General features: G+C 39.3%; 1 protein-coding gene and 2 long non-coding RNA genes across 3 annotated transcripts in view; 1 reads left to right on the forward strand and 2 right to left on the reverse strand.

The window, feature by feature from the left end:
- Positions 1-18,358, reverse strand: part of LOC145452069 (tyrosine--tRNA ligase, cytoplasmic-like) — a 539,006-nt gene that overhangs the window by 471,917 nt on the left and 48,731 nt on the right. The window lies entirely within an intron of this gene.
- On the forward strand, positions 8,308-9,766 carry LOC145452086 (uncharacterized). Its single transcript, XR_013919195.1, has 2 exons — positions 8,308-8,355; positions 9,219-9,766. It is a non-coding gene; the product is annotated as an uncharacterized LOC145452086 (long non-coding RNA).
- On the reverse strand, positions 13,262-14,088 carry LOC145452770 (uncharacterized). The gene is made up of 2 exons (XR_013919501.1): positions 13,776-14,088; positions 13,262-13,713 (listed from the first exon to the last, which is right to left on the reverse strand). It is a non-coding gene; the product is annotated as an uncharacterized LOC145452770 (long non-coding RNA).

Below are 18,358 nucleotides of genomic sequence, written 5' to 3' on the forward strand. Positions count from 1 at the left end.
TCACTTGGAAATATATTTTTTCTCTGGTTAACAAACCTTTTTCACTTGGAAATATATTTTTTCTCTGGGTAACAATCCTTTTTCATTTGGAAATATATTTTTTCTCTGGTTAACAAACATTTTTCACTTGGAAATATATTTTTTCTCTGGGTAACAAACCTTTTTCACTTGGAAATATATTTTTTTCCCGGGTAACAAACCTTTTTCCCTGAGCAACAAACCATTTTCACTTGGTGATCCGTCGTTTACCCGAGTAAAAATATCATTTTCTTTTGGAGATCCGGCGTTTACCCAGTGTAACAATACATTTTCACTTGGAAAAATACTTTTACCTAGAGTAACTTATCATTTTCTCCTGGGTAACAAACCCTTTTCATCTGGAAACTATCATTTACCTGAGTACCAATACAGTTTTCACTTGGAAATCTACCTTCTCCCTGGGTAACAATACCATTTTCGCTTGAAAACTAACCACCACACCGGGCCAATTTGATATTTTTGCATATTGTTACAACGGCCTGTGACAAAATATACACCAACAACGACTCCGATACATTTGTGTAATCGCATTTTCACTTGCTCTGGTGCATCCCATCAAAATCGGCGGTTAGCCACACACACACACAATAACAACGCGCTATTTCGATATGACTGCAATGTCCGGGTTCGTGCTTTAGATTTTCCAGAATCAATCCGTCTAAAGTTGTAATCCCCCCGACTTTGTTAACTGGTTGATACACGGATAACAATCTTCGGAAAATGTAGGAACGCATGCTACCCATCGTGCGCACGATTCCAGGTTACTTGTGATTACTTTCCTTGCTCACACTATACAGATTATACGTACAGAGATATGTAGCGGTAATCGGTTTGGTCAATACATATCACCCCATCCAGTATGGAATTACAAACCCAATACAGGCCAGTTCTCAACCGGATCCGGATATTCAATGCAAAGCGATAAAGCAGAACCAATGACCAAATGTAATTAAACATGTAGATTCACAACCCTTGATTTTTTTTTCGTGAAAAATGACAATACATATCGAATATATATTTTACGATGGTTCAACCCTGCCAAGTATTCACGTAAATGTGGTTTATGACATTACATACAATGTATCAGTGTATCAATGTTGGGTGTTTATGCACACATCGGTATGACCCATAGACAATATCATCATACCCTCCAGGACTTCGTTATTGCATCGTGAGGTCAATAAAATCAATCGGTGGCATAGACGACAGAAGGCTTGGAGATCCAATGTAAAATTCAGACAAACAAACGGATATATTTGTCCACCTTGGTTATTCACTCAACTACCATTGGTGCTCTCGATACAGCGAACGGTACAGTATGCAACGCATATCATTAGAGTGATATATCCACAGATAAATATGGGGCCTGGCCACAATAATTGTACGACGCCGACAAATCGATGCACGCAAGGTGTGGTTGATAATAATTGTTTCATGTGTCAAAGAGACAGCACTCTCTCGTAAAGGTTATCAGATCCCACAGAAACACACCTTGGATTACATTATCAAATCGATTTTAAACTTAAACCGAATCACTGGTGTTGAGAGTAGTGATATCCGATTTTTTGAATATTCATATCGACTTAGTGAACGATCGGTAACGACACTTATCATAAACATTATGAATATTAGTAATTCCAGTCGTATCTATCTTGTGTTGTTATAAGTAGCTAAAACCATCGAGTGAATCAGTGAACGGATAGTAATCTGGGTTAAATCTCGATACAATTATTGTGGCCAGGCCCCATATTTATCTGTGGATATATCACTCTAATGATATGCGTTGCATACTGTACCGTTCGCTGTATCGAGAGCACCAATGGTAGTTAAGTGAATAACCAAGATGGACAAATATATCCGTTTGTTTGTCTGAATTTTACATTGGATCTCCAAGCCTTCTGTCGTCTATGCCACCGATTGATTTTATTGACCTCACGATGCAATAACGAAGTCCTGGAGGGTATGATGATATTGTCTATGGGTCATACCGATGTGTGCATAAACACCCAACATTGATACACTGATACATTGTATGTAATGTCATAAACCACATTTACGTGAATACTTGGCAGGGTTGAACCATCGTAAAATATATATTCGATATGTATTGTCATTTTTCACGAAAAAAAAATCAAGGGTTGTGAATCTACATGTTTAATTACATTTGGTCATTGGTTCTGCTTTATCGCTTTGCATTGAATATCCGGATCCGGTTAAGAACTGGCCTGTATTGGGTTTGTAATTCCATACTGGATGGGGTGATATGTATTGACCAAACCGATTACCGCTACATATCTCTGTACGTATAATCTGTATAGTGTGAGCAAGGAAAGTAATCACAAGTAACCTGGAATCGTGCGCACGATGGGTAGCATGCGTTCCTACATTTTCCGAAGATTGTTATCCGTGTATCAACCAGTTAACAAAGTCGGGGGGATTACAACTTTAGACGGATTGATTCTGGAAAATCTAAAGCACGAACCCGGACATTGCAGTCATATCGAAATAGCGCGTTGTTATTGTGTGTGTGTGTGGCTAACCGCCGATTTTGATGGGATGCACCAGAGCAAGTGAAAATGCGATTACACAAATGTATCGGAGTCGTTGTTGGTGTATATTTTGTCACAGGCCGTTGTAACAATATGCAAAAATATCAAATTGGCCCGGTGTGGTGGTTAGTTTTCAAGCGAAAATGGTATTGTTACCCAGGGAGAAGGTAGATTTCCAAGTGAAAACTGTATTGGTACTCAGGTAAATGATAGTTTCCAGATGAAAAGGGTTTGTTACCCAGGAGAAAATGATAAGTTACTCTAGGTAAAAGTATTTTTCCAAGTGAAAATGTATTGTTACACTGGGTAAACGCCGGATCTCCAAAAGAAAATGATATTTTTACTCGGGTAAACGACGGATCACCAAGTGAAAATGGTTTGTTGCTCAGGGAAAAAGGTTTGTTACCCGGGAAAAAAATATATTTCCAAGTGAAAAAGGTTTGTTACCCAGAGAAAAAATATATTTCCAAGTGAAAAATGTTTGTTAACCAGAGAAAAAATATATTTCCAAATGAAAAAGGATTGTTACCCAGAGAAAAAATATATTTCCAAGTGAAAAAGGTTTGTTAACCAGAGAAAAAATATATTTCCAAGTGAAAAAGGATTGTTACACAAAGAAAAAATACATTTCCAAGTGAAAAATGTTTGTTAACCAGAGAAAAAATATATTTCCAAATGAAAAAGGTTTGTTACCCAGAGAAAAAATATATTTCCAAGTGAAAAAGGTTTGTTAACCAGAGAAAAAATATATTTCCAAGTGAAAAAGGATTGTTAACCAGAGAAAAAATAGATTACCAAAGGAAAAGGGGTTTGTTACACTGGGTAAACGATAAATCTCCAAAGGATAATGGTATTTCTACTCGGGTAACGACCGACCTCCAGGTGGAAATGGTAATTTTACTTGGGTAGGTATCGTATGTTCAGTGTCGTTGGTATTGTTAAACGTTGTCGCCGGTAGCTGTTGGTATACTATTACGAGTGTGAAAAGGATTTACACGGCCTGTGTAGAGTATCGCGATAGTAAACATATTTTTGATGCGACGAAACAAGATCGTTGTTTAAATTTTAATGCATTTCGATTACCGAGTTGCTGTACAATAGAGATGACTCTACATTAGACCGTGCTGTATACTTCGATTAAAACCACAAGACCACATGTAAATCTATTCACACAACTCAATGATGTTGATATACTGTTACTAAAATTAATTATTACCTATTTACACAACATAAAAATAACAATTCATGTCGTAGTAAGTTTCTTGAACTCGTGCTTGATGAAAACGAATGGTGACAAGTATGCGTTTGTGTTTGAGTGAAAAATAATTATTTAGAGTAGTGACATTTTGTAACCAACGAATGCAAATCGATCATGATATTACAATATACGCTTTCGTCAACATAACGACTTGGTGTAGAAACACTTTCACGTTTTTTTAATAACTGGATTCTCGAGACTTGTTACTTGTACGATGTACCATTGGTGTGCAAACTATAACGACCATTTTGTATGATAATATCTTCTAGCTGTTTTGTTGTGAGGACAACCATGTGATGAATTGTGTGTAAGATGTAAGCACCGTAACTAGAAAACATATGTACTCTGTTGTTGGAGTAGCTGATTTATTGTTATGACATGGACATATCCTGAAGCCTTGGTTTGTTGTCTTACGAAAGATGAGGTGATCTCGGTGTCGTAAATTGTGTTAACTAAACTCGGGTGGATACCACAATTGTGCTGGACTTACACATGGTATTCGTATACTGTACACTCACAAACTTTTGCAACTCTGATGTTTCTGTTAATACTAGTTCTGTGTTGAACTACTTGATTATTGTGATACATGAACAACAATTCAGACAATAAAGTTCTTGAGGTGTCGAAACAGTTTGAAAGCGTCACCAATCATTGCGTGTGTTCGTAGCATGAGTGAATATTTTCATGTGTCATGAATATCTTTCGTATACACTTAGTATGAAATGAGATGTGTGGAATAATAATTAGTGTTGTACAAAAGTAAAACTTGATGTGTTTGATTGCGTACTTTTTTATCATTGTTTGTTGTTGAAAGATGGATGAGTTTACATTTAATTATAGTAAGCAGAACAACTCAAGTAATAAATTTTACTCGTTTGAAAATCGACTCGTTTGAAAATACCGATCAATGGAGTAACAGTATCAATATGAGTGGTATATTATTTTTTCGCGTAATGCATCAATCTTCTGAGCAGAACTTGTCAATAATTTATCATGCCATAGTCGGTTGGTACGAATTCGATACAAATGTACTTCGATTATTACGATGATGGAAATTACGTCCAACGGAGTATTTCGAAGTAGTATGTTCAACAATCATTAAATGACAAAAATATCAAACTGTGCATACAGCTCGGTTAGGTAAACGATACAGTTGCAAATCGGATGTAAGCTAGATTTTTAGATGACAGCCTGATGATGTAAAGCTCAACCGCTCCAGTGTGTTATTTACAAATTATTTGACACAAACAAAATATTGAATAAAGACCTATACCACGTTTTCATTACCAAGCGAGTGGAAATTGTTTTCTATTGGATGGATATGATTTACATTTAGAAAAGCGATATAGACCGATTAAGTGACGCTGTTTCATATCCATCGAGTGAGTAAAATTTCTTTGAAGTTTGGTTTAGTGAGTTAATCGCTAGGGGTTCAATCGCATACAAGTAACGTCTTTCAGTGACAGAGTATTGAGATGATATTTACTTTAGCGAATGACAACGAAAAAATTTTCGATTGCATTGTCGGTGTATGTGTTAGACAAATAATTCTAGTACACCTAACTATAGGATACATTTGGCGAACATCGTACAAATTGTTTTCGTTGTGATGGTAACGATTTTCGGCGGCTTGGTTTCATGTCAGAATTATTATTATTTGGGGGTTCAAAAACAATTTCAATCAATACTACAAATGAACAACAATGCAAAACACGTTAAGTGAATTACAGTGTAGCGAGTACTTTTTTGATATTACGATTGTTGTGCACCAGACATTTCTAACTGAATTGAATGCTTCTAGCAAACATATTCCAATTTACTTTTGTAATGATCGAAGTATGTGAAATGGTGCGAATGGATTAGGTATTAATCAAGCGGCGGTATGCCAATTCACCTAGTGTGATATCTTGACACCGGATAATGCGCGAAAGTGTTTCAATTCTCACCGCGGATTATGATGATAAAGTATTGTACCGGTTATTGTTCAACAAAGGAAATTGCTGTTTCATCTTTAGTCTTGGTTACTGGAGGTAATTACATTTGTAAAATATTTCCTGATATCCACAATACGCCGCGTGGTTTTTACGAACATGGGTTAATCTTCCTAATCAAAACATTTCATACATGTTAATCTAGTTTCACAAATCGATATGTTAATAACATTGGTACTGAAAAGTTTGTTGCTGTCATAACATTTACCACAACGCCGGGTCTAATTAACGCAAATAATTTAATAATAAAGTAATGATCAACTATTACAAAATCTCATATGTCAAATCAATGTGTCAATCCTTATGTTTACATCATGATAATTTTTGATATAACACCCGTGTTCGATTGTAAGAAATGAAGTCGCAACTACGATGGTCAGACTGCCAAATCTCGTATACTCGAATGTAATGTGTTAATCTCAAACCGCGCACCGAGTAGTATTTACTTTGGTTTATAAAATATACCGAGTAGTAATTACTTTATCTTACAGAATAATAACGACTTTTACAGTTGAACAAATAAAAAGACGATTTGGCGGTATATGACCACAACCAAACTTGCTATGGATTTTGGATTGTGATGATTACTCGCGTAGTCTTGTCTACTTTTCATAAGGATACTTTTTGCTTTGGTTGGGTAAGTTACAAACGGATTGACTTGACAAGGCTTTTTTGTATTTTACTCTTTTGTGTATGGGTAGATGTTAAAATGTTGAGACGTAATACTATTTCCGTTCACTCGATTGCAACAAAAAATAACCTGATAGTTTGTTCAAGGTTTCGACAAATAGATTGAAATATTCCGATTTAACTCATCGCGTCACAAGTCGATCGCGGTATGCACAAGTGGTTGTCAAGTTAGAAATATTTACAACAGGTGTTATTTCATTGATTGATTCTATTGTGTGTAGTAACACATTAAAATATCGCGATAGTATTTACTGAAACTGATAAACGGAAAACTCAGTCGTGAATAGAGTTGTAAGTTTCAAGGATTGTGTCAAAGTATGATCTTGAAATGTGACTGGATCAAAGTTGGTAGTCATGTTTGTCAAAGTCCAAATATTTCATTTTGGATTATCTGGATTTAACTTTAGTACACCCCGCGAATGGATTCCGCCGCCGCGCTATAACATTTTTGATGATAAGGACTCGAGGATTTTCATGATAGAGTTGACGAGTGATAAGATGTGTGTTTTTGTTAAGAGTTTGATTTCAAGTTGATAAAGACAATAACTGTGTAATGCACATACTTGTGATTCTTGATTCTTGTATTGATTCTATAAGTGTGAAAACAGTGGCGCGGTATGTGCGAATAATTCGATGCGGCTGAAAGTCGGCGTCAGTAATATTCGGGTTACGTTCGATTCAACAAAATCGCGTTAAGGGATTTGTCAAAGGATTAGAGTTGTACCGATTTAAAACATTCAGATACGAATCGACTTAGGATTTTACAATTATTTCACACCTTTTTGAATAAGCGTCAACTTCACAGAGGATTAGGGTTGGGTCAGAAATAAGTGAAAATTTGTCGGTATTCGAAACACCGACTACGCCGGCTCTGTGGTAAACTAATTACTAAAGTAACACCATGCGACTGATTCCTAGATTTAGCAAACTATTTCACACTGACTGGTCTAGTGTAATAATCGATAGTAGCACACGACTGCACGGAAACAATTCAGCGCGCAGGTCATTCGAAATATAGGTCGCACGCACTGCTTAATCCTCTTGCAAGCCACGTTTCCGTTTGTGCGGTTATTGTTGGTGACTCGTACATATTCAACACCGCGCGAGAGATGTCTATACTCGAAAGTACGAGTCACCGCCACACCCATAAGAACACACGGCATACCATTGTCGTACTCGCCGTAATTTGGAATATACACATTACCTAAGGACCAATCACATGACTATTTACTTGATACATATTCAACACCGGTCGAGAGATGCATATACCCGAAAGTATGAATTACCACCGCGACACCGGTTGAGCGATTCATATACCGAAAAGGGTTACCGGTCGAGAGATGGCTATACTAACACCGGTTGAGTGATTCATATACCGAAAAGGGTTACCGGTCGAGAGATGGCTATACTAGCACCGGTTGAGAGATGGTTATACTAGCACCGGTCGAGCGATGCATATACCGAAAAGGGTCACCGGTTCAACACGAGTTTCGAGGCACCGGTCGAGCGATCCCTATACCGAAAAGGGTTACCGGTCAAGAGATGCCTATACCAACTCAGGCACCGGTCGAGCGGAAGGGGGGTGTCGTCAACTCACAGATTTCAACCGCCAAAGTCGTCAGCGATGGGTCACCTCATCAGCGATCCCTATACTTACAAGGCACCGGTCGAGCGGAAGGGGGGGTCAAAAGGGTCACCGGTTCAACACGAGTTTTCGCGGCACCGGTCGAGCGATCCCATAAGAGCCCCTGCCACCCCCAGACCGATCGACTACACTACTTGCTGCGCTCATTGGATTTCAAGGACCCGCCAGTACTCTCTGAAAAAGGTATTGAACTAGCTACGGGTTGGATTATCAGTATGAACTCCAACGGAAATCCTGATGATCTTGTGATGAGTTACAGTAAGGTTTGCGGTGATCCAATATCATTCACAAAATCAAAGGACAGGCTTCTCTCTGCCAAATTTCTACTTGAGCTCATGGAAAGAATTATTGATAATGGAATAAAGGCACCGCAGCCTGAGTCATTATTGTCTGCCAGTATTTTTGAAAGGGAGAGTGATATTTTGGAATACATGGCTGGTTTTACTTTGAGAAAGGCGATTCGAAAATTCAATGACCAGTTGGACCAATCTTTGCTTGAATATATTACAAATAACACTGGTAAGCCCTTTGGCAAGTTGATCCCCCTAATGGAGCGGAAGGCCGGGGCACTTATTTATCCAAGCTCAGAGCTGCTCTTTCTTCTTAGGAGAGTCTACAGGGAGTGCAGCAAATCCCCAAATTTAATGAACTTTTCAATTTTGCAGGACAGAGTTATCGAAAGTTCGTACGTCTTCAACTTCAGAAGCAGCATCAACAGAGCGACATGTTCTGATGTCCATTCCAAACTAGTTATAGATTATATCATTGGCTTATTTCTCAGAGTGTTGGTTCGCTCCTTCACGAAAAAGCTAGTTAGTAAACTTAGAAAAGGAAGAGAATCGAATAAAGGAAGCCAGGGTACTCGTGGTGATTTGAAGGGAAAACCAATCTTGAGTAAAGAATGATGAATTGTTTTGTTCGCAATTTCATAGTTATTAGCATGTAACTCGCCTTTTAATTACTTCCCATCTAGTTTCTATGAATATGACCTAAGATTAGCACCAGTGGCATTTATGCTTTCTAATACGCTATGCATTAGTTTTCAGGTTACACATTCTGCCTGCACCGCTGACTCTCTCTCTCTCTCTCTGGTGCTAACATTTTACATCGCAGGTCATTAAGAAACGCTATTACAAGTATGACGGTTCAATGACGATGCGTATATCAGCTAACCCTCTACCATATGAAATGGAGGGCACAATATTACTATATTCCGGCTATGCAGTCATAAGGCATTGTTAACTGCTATCTCACTTCATGCAATCCTTTCAAGAAATGAACACATTTCAACAGTTATTTGTGGTATTGTGTATTGACCATCATCGACCATTTGCTAGATATTAGCCAGTTATGCAAAACTATCCTAGGCACAACTGGAAGTGACTGCGTGGAGACCAAAGTGTAAACCCGGTTAAAATGAAAGATCTCCGGGTCGCCATGACCCTTTCATATCTAGCAAATGGGTTTCATGTCAGTGACAGTTTGAAGATATTCATCCGATTTCATCATCCATCGTTGCATGGTCCGTGGTGTCACGGCTTGTCAATATTGACCGTTTCCAACTGCATATGAAAAATAAATATGTACGGCAGCATATGGTGTGGTTGTAAATCAGTGGACTGGACAAGGGTTAGGATCGGAGCAAGCCATAAGACAACGTTGAACTGGGTGGAACATAGGGCGTGGGGATTACAGTTTTACTAATATATGGGGATTACAGTTTTACTAATATATGTTGAGAAAAATGAAAGTACTTTAGATTGACAGCGCCCTGCACCTTCATCCAAGATGATTATCTATATCAGGGGTGTCAAACATATGGCCCGCCAGGCGATTTCATCCGGCCCGCGAAGCCAGTCTGAGTAAATTGAAAATTCTTATCATTTCCAGCACGTTTGTAAAAAATGTTGAGATTTTTCGCAGGAAATACGTCCAAGGTCATTAGACCCATTATAACAATTCGACCACGGACTACGACGCTGTGGTTTTACTCTATTTATCAAAAGTCGGTGAAATTGAGATCCAATTTTTAGAAGGCAAAAAGTGCACATGCAATTCCGAGTTTTATATAAATATAGAATAGAAAAAAAGGTGGTTATTCACAGAAGAAAAAGTGCCTATGCGGAACCGTTACATGCAGTTTACATGGAAAATATGTTACTTCAACAAATATATAATTGAAATATCTATGGTCGCATTACTGTGTCACTTTCCGCGCAAAAGATCCCCAGCCATGAGAGAAACGAGACTCGCGATTTAATAAAATAAACCAAATTTTAACGTCCGCGTTTCCAATTAAGTATCTTGTATTCCTCACAACACATGTGCAGAGCAAACGCCAGATTACGGCTAAATCAAGGAATAGCATAGTATAGAATATGCCACTGTCATAACGGTTCTTAACTGTATTAGCCTAAACCAGACAATTACCGCATATTTGTCAATTCCATTGCTCGCAAATAAACGTGTTGCGAGCTTACGACTTGCTACTTTAAAAACAATATGATCCGTGTATTATTTCTATATGATTTCAAGATATTCAAGTTAAAAGCAAGAGCACCAGGTAACATTTTGGAATCAGTTGACTGGTCCGGCCCGCGAGCGATTTGAAGGCTTCAATCCGGCCCGCGGCGCAATTTGAGTTTGACACCCCTGATCTATATGGTGTCCTTGCTTCGATCAAAGTCGTTGAAGAGAAGTTCATTGACAATTTCCGGAGGAATATCGTACCATTCCTCAACAACATCACTGACTTTCGAGGCCATAATTTCAATAGATATACTGTATAAATGAGTATACATTAAAATATTAATAATAATAATAAGACAGATCCCATGACAGTACTGAATTACTATTTTTCCGAATAGTATTATAACCAGGGAAGGCACAACTGTTTGCAGGCATTTCCAATATTCGATAGTTGTAATTAATCACTAATGGGTCGATCACACACAATGCGACCAGATCAACAGCGATCGATGCGGCGGAGCATTTCTTTGTATCTTTATCTTAATGATCGCGAGCGCGATTCCGTCCGAATGACGATGCAACGATAGGGCGATGGTACCTATTTTGTTGCTGTGGTTGTCGTGCTGACATATCGTACGAGGGCACTGAGCGATGCATGTGAATGGCGATTGCGGTACTAGACAAGAAAGACAGAAGGCTTTTGGTGATGTTGTTGCATAGCGATTGGTGTAATATAACTAGTCTGATTTGCACAAACTACCCATTTTGAAAATTAAGTAGTTCTATACCGGTAGTTGCGCATTTTTCAAATCCAGTAGTTAGTACAAATCTGTGTGCTGTGGTACATTTGCTTTGGGCAGAGTTGCGGGTACCTCTGTATCTTCATATCACATCAATGACTCTGTATTTATACCTTGCAGTATGATATTAACTCCTGATAAGAAGCAAGCCTTGGCAATTTTGTGCATTCGAAGAAGAATGAAAAAAGATGCAGGCCAGATCGATCTGGGTGCATCCTATTTTTACAACGGCGGGGACAGCTAGGAGAATATCATAGGTTGGCCAAGGAATATGAATTAGAAAGAGAAGCGCATTATTTCGACTACTTTCGGATGAAACCACAGCAGTTTCACTATCTAATCCAACTGATTGGAGAAGATATCGCCAAACTCGATACCAACTGGAGGAAAGCTGTTCACTGTAGAGGAAAGATTGGCTGTCACTTTGAGATTTCTCGCGCATGGGGACTCATTCAGAACAATCGCTGGATCCTATCGCCTCGGCCGCTCAACTGTATGTAACATTGTTCATGAGACTTGTACGGCGTTATGGAATAACATGCGATGGACATATATGAAAACTCCATCCTCTACTTCTGAGTGGGTTGAAATAGCAGAAAAGTTTGAAGAACTGTGGCAGTTCCCAAACTGTGTCGGAGCAATCGATGGGAAACATGTTCAGATGAAATGTCCCGCAAATAGTGGTTCATTGTTTTACAACTACAAAGGAGCTTACAGTGTGGTTTTGATGGCGGTTGTTGACGCAGAGTACAGGATTCGTTTCGCTCAAGTTGGAAGCTATGGACGCGAATCGGATGGAGGAATTTTCCGCGATTCACCATTTGGGCGTGCACTAGCTGGAAATGAACTGCAGCTACATGAAGATCGGGAAGTTGAGCCAGGAAAGCCTCCGTTACCATGTATTTGTTGGCGATGAAGCCTTCCCCCTATCATATCACCTGATGATACCATACCCTGGAAAATACCTAGCCCAACCTAGATACGTTTATAATGAACGGCTATCTCGGGCACGGCGTGTCGTGGAGAATGCGTTTGGCACCCTCGTCCAACGTTTCCGGATTCTACTAAAGCCTGTCCCCCTAAAGGTCGAAAATGTGGATAACATGGTCAAGGCAATTTGTTGTCTCCACAGTTTTCTGCTCAAACATTCGCCCAACTATACCGAATGTTCTACGGATGATATCATTCCTGAGGATCGTTCGATGGATCATTATACTGGAAATTCCACTACTATTGCAAAAAACGTTCGAAATGCCTACACCGACTATTTCAATAGTCATCCAATCATTCACTGAAACTGAATTCACTGAGTACATATATTGGTTTGTTGTTCAATGAAAACATTACAGCTGAATTCACTGAGTACATGTATTGATTTGTTGTTCAGTGAGAACATTACGTTTCGCATTTGAAATACACTGCGTAATTTCTTCTATCACTTGAGATCTCTTAGGTTCTTCGATGGTCTTCAGTGATCCTGTGATAAATCTGGCAAAGTAGTCGAGTTCATCAGCATCTTTTTTCAAGTGTTTGAGAACAAGCGAATCAAAGTCGTCTAGCACCTCGGTACGCTTTCTCGAGGGAGTCATGCTGGTGTTCTGTGTTGAAGATAGGCTTGAGTTTTTTGAAGAGAATGATGACAAGGGAGAGCTAGAGCTTTCTTGTGTAGGAGATGACAACACGTCCCCGGTAGATTCCAGATCCGTAGAATTTGATTGAGCCTCGATAGTTTCAGCTTCAGGATCTAAATCTGCAGAAACGGGTTCCTCCTGAACTAACTCGATCATGATCATTTTATCCATATCCATATTACTGGATGTCCTGCAAAAAGAAGTGAATTTGTAATGTGTGCGAGAAAATCGGTAGTCAATGATTTCATAGACTCGTAATATTATTCATCATACGGCCTAATCATCCCCTTGATAACATTTTCATCAAATATAAATACACTGATTGCGATATAATGAACATATAGGCATAGGTTATTTGATGAAAGATAAATTAAATAAATATAACGGTGAAGATGGAAGTTTCGTGTTTTATTGAAAATGAGATGAAACAAGGACAATTCGAAGAAAGGAAGATGGTATGGTATGCGAACCAAACTTACGTTCTTGACTGCACATACGGTTCGATGAAAGCCATCTGCTTCTGAAGGGGCCACTCACTGATAAAGCTTGCCCCTGCTCCACTTTTCTTCAGTCTCTTCCATCACGGCGATTCCTCATGTACTTCTGCCTTAAAGAGTCCCATTTAGCTTTAGCCTCTTCTGCTGTACGACAATTAATTAAAAGATAAGATAGACATAAGAGTAAACAATATTTCATTTCTCACCTGGTATGTTCAAGGCCTTGCCAATGCTTGTCCAGCTCTGTTCACGAAGAGAAGACTTCCTGTAGGACTTTGTCGATTGGTCATATAAATGCATATGCTGCCTGACCAACGAAATCGGCATCTCTTCGAAATCGTACATTATTCTGGTTCTGTAAACTATTCCTGTGCGTAGTCAGCCGAAAGCTTCGCTGGAAACAAACTTTCTCGCGGTTACTGGACTCGCGCAGCCTGTTCACTGTTTTGTTCAGTGTGGCCACCCTGTTGCTGTGGTTGGAGTGAGAACGAAACCGCGCGTTGGAATGTTCGATTCAGTGAGATCGCGGCTTGATACATATCTGCAAAACACCTACTACAAGGTCAAATGCCCCAAAAGATCACTAACAGAAAACAGACTCTTTCTCAATGCTAAGGTTCTGTGACTGGCGCAAATTTGCTCAACTCGTGAGGTCACTGTTACCCGACCGGAAATGATTGACAGGCCACGCAGTTACCGTTTTATCCCATTCAGTTTTCCATGGTATTATTGATCAACGAGTGTCAAATATGGGGACTCCCCCACTCCCGGACGAACGTTTTGAGGAGGGTTGGTGCGATGACATGCAAAATAAGGTCAAAAACATGCAAAATAAGGTCAGTCGCGACATGCAAAATAAGGTCAGTCGCGACATGCAAAATAAGGTCAGTCCGCACATAAATCCAAATCTATACTCCAATTACAAATCCAACTTTTTTCTTATGAAAAATAAATTCAAATTATCTTTCCTGTATAGTAGCCTAGTTTCAACATTTAAATTCCTTATCTATATTCCAAATCTTAAGATGTTTCAATCAAAAGATAATCATGATTATCTTGATTACGAAGTCAGTCGCATGTAGAATATTATTATCGGTCCGCGCATAAATCCAAATCCATACTTCAATTACAAATCCAACTCTTTTTCTTATGAAAAATAAATTCAAAATATCTTTCCTATATAGTAATTTCACGATTGACATTCCCCATCTATATCCTAAATCTGAAGATGTTTCAACAAAATGTAATCAGACGATCATTACAATTACGAGAGGTTAGTCGCATGTAGAATATAAAGAGTCCGCGTATAAATCCAAATGTTTACTTCAAATCCTACTGTTTTCTTATGCCACTGACCTTATTCGGCAATCTGCGTGTGGCGACTGACCGTATTTTGCATGTGACTGACCTTATTTTGCATGTTGCGACTGACCGTATTTTGCATGTGACTGACCTTATTTTGCATGTGACTGACCTTATTTTGCATGTCGCGACTGACCGTATTTTGCATGTGACTGACCTTATTTTGCACGTGACTGACCTTATTTTGCATGTCGCGACTGACCGTATTTTGCATGTGACTGACCTTATTTTGCATGTGACTGACCTTATTTTGCACGTGACTGACCTTATTTTGCATGTCGCGACTGACCGTATTTTGCATGTGACTGACCTTATTTTGCATGTGACTGACCTTATTTTGCATGTCGCGACTGACCGTATTTTGCATGTGACTGACCTTATTTTGCATGTGACTGACCTTATTTTGCATGTGACTGATCTTATTCCGCATGTCGCGACTGACCTTATTTTGCATGCGACTGACCTTATTTTGCATGTGACCGACCTTATTTTGCATGTGACTGAGCTTATTCTGCATGTCGCGACTGACCTTATTTTTGCATGCGACTGACCTTATTTTGCATGTGACTGACCTTATTCTGCATGTCGCGACTGACCTTATTTTCGCATGCGACTGACCTTATTATGCATGTGACTGTCCTTATTCTGCGTGTAGCGACTTATTGCGACCTTATTTTGCATATCATCAAGGGGCCTGGCTGGGCCCAGGGGCCTGGCTGCCCATCCAACAAGTCTCTGCTGAAGAGATTCGGTGTCCTAAACATAGAAAATCTTCGGAAACTAGATATCGCCACCTTTACGTATCAGTTCCACTGCGGTCGGTGTCCCGAATATTTCAATGACTTCTTTACCTCGGATTCAAAAGTGCACGAGTAGAACACACGCGCGTACGGTTCTGGTTTAAATCAGGCTGATTTAAAGGTCAACTGCATCTTCATAGACAACTGTGCGGAATCGTGTTCAGAATTATTTTTTATACCGAAATTGCCGACTTTACGTATTTCAAACTAATCGGAAATTGCCGTAATTTGGACTGAAAGTCTCAATATTGGGTTGTTTACAGAAAAAGCAGAATGTGCATTGTGACGTCAGGTACATGACATCTCTTCTCACCACCGCAGATGTCTGTGTACTCCCAATCGCAGGTCGATTATTTTAGTTGATTGCGGAGGTTTTGCTTGTAACGGATTCGTCAAGTGATATTGAAAATGTGTCTGAGTTCTCAGATGTCGAATGTAAGTATACCTTTTGCACTTACCTACGAAAATAATGTGGAAATGCAGACGCGTTTCTGGTGTTCGTTGATTCGCTCCATCCAACATCAGTGGAACCCTTAGCAGCTTCGTGTAACGATAGGTCGTTTGTGTGTGATTATACATTACTAAGACTAACCGAAGCAGGTTAGTAATCAATAGTATGATCAGTCTATAGCTTGTTCAACGTAAGCCGCTTGTCTATAGTGGTATTTGTGAGTTAGTGCATCACCTCTTTACAGTTAGGAGTCTTTGGTATTATCAATTACAGGTGTCAGTATGGAGGTTGTCAGCTTATGATAAATATTAGGGAGAGTTTATGCAGCAAGAAGGTCCCCCCCGAGTAACTAACAGAAGAATGCATCACAGCATTTCAATCAGTATTAGGGTTGCCGGAGGGGCTGGGGTTAGGTCATCCCAAGATTAAGGTTGGGGTGATGGATATATATCCCCCAACCCTAACATCCCACCTCCGGCAACCCTAACATCCCACCTCCGGCAACCCTAATATCCCACCTCCGGCAACCCTAATATCCCACCTCCCCCAAGCCTAATATCCCACCTCCGGCAACCCTAATATCCCACCTCCACCAACCCTAATATCCCACCTCCGGCAACCCTAATATTCCCAGCATCCCTGCTCCCCCAACCCTAATACCCCCTCCGACAACCCAAATCTCCGTCACGCCACAAAACAATTTATTTTGATGTGTTCATGGGAAGCATTTGTTGGTGTAATGTGAAACAATGATCTGTGATGGTCATGGGGATCACTGGCCGTATTCTACACTTGACCCGAATATGGCCACAGAATTATTACACCTCATTCGATGCAGGAGTGAATGAGTATAATTCAGATGAAACGTCGAGTCAGCTGCCGAATAATTTCCTAACACAACAATTACACTTTTCAGGAAGCTGCGAAACACTGCGTAGAGAAATTTTGTTCGCTGGCCTTGTGGATCCCACGTAAAAACAACGAAACGAAGAATCCTTACTGCACGCGTTGTTACCGCCACCTGATCAAAATTCTCATCGACTACTTTAAATAGATTTCAATTTTGCAATGCTTCCTTGTCAATGAATAGTTTTATTGAAAATAATAAATGCAACATAACTAATACATCCGGACCACTACTGTGTCAGGGAGAGAAATATATCAGGTTTTGTGTTTGGCAATAGCTTCGTCCCAGCTAATTTGGAAGATGTCAGTAGTCAAATGAGGATGAACAATCTCAATAGAATTGGTCAACTCTGCCGTTCCTGGTCTTGTTTTGATGAGTGCTTCAACTTTTTCATTGAAGTAATCTAGAACAGGTAAAAGAATATTACAAAGTTTTGGTAACAGTCAGATTGAAGGCAGTATACCAAATGTTGTCAGATTGAAGGCAGTGTACCAAATGTTGTATCTTAATGATTCATTAGAATGAAGGATTGCCAACTGCATCCTACAAAAATGCATATGAAATCTGATAAGGGTTCTTTTGTGTTTTGAACAGTTATAATATTACACAGTACCTAACATTTGAATTGTTATGGTGATAGTGGTACCTTTTCATCTCTACTGAGATGTCAACATATTGAGAGGTATGCCTACAACTACACAGATTACGATATCTTAATGGATCATCGATATTATCCTCTTATACTTTTGCTGCCGACATGACATGTAGGCTTTCCGGCTCAAACAGCTTCATTAGTGAATGATTTTGAGTTTGAAAACGTGTATCTCTTCCGTGTACCACCTTTTGTTCTTCCTGGAAAACTTGTTTTCGAAGATAAAGCCTAAATCGATATAGTGCTAGTAATGACTACCAGAGGTGTTCAGTCAGGGATATCTGACACTCACCATTCAGTAAATAAAATGACTAATACGAATACCTTTTTCATAAAAAGCTGGTTAGCCACGTTACCGTTCTGAAGTAGGCTGGTCAGTGGTCATAGACTCCATTTTCAGTAAGTAAAGCCTCTACTTTTTCAATTAGTGAAGTTGATTTATTTCAGACTACTACACTTATACTATATATAGTTTTTGAAGGCATAATTGTTTCTACATGTACTCGAGTGCAAACAATATAAGTACAAGAAGAAACGGTAAGTTACACTCTTACAATACTGGCAGACACAATACATTTCCACTTACCGATTCCAGCCGCTTAGCGGGACTTTTGATC

This window comes from Botryllus schlosseri, chromosome 12, assembly GCF_051294905.1.
Source record: "Botryllus schlosseri isolate E-star chromosome 12, Bs_hap1, whole genome shotgun sequence".
Taxonomy (NCBI): domain Eukaryota; kingdom Metazoa; phylum Chordata; class Ascidiacea; order Stolidobranchia; family Styelidae; genus Botryllus; species Botryllus schlosseri.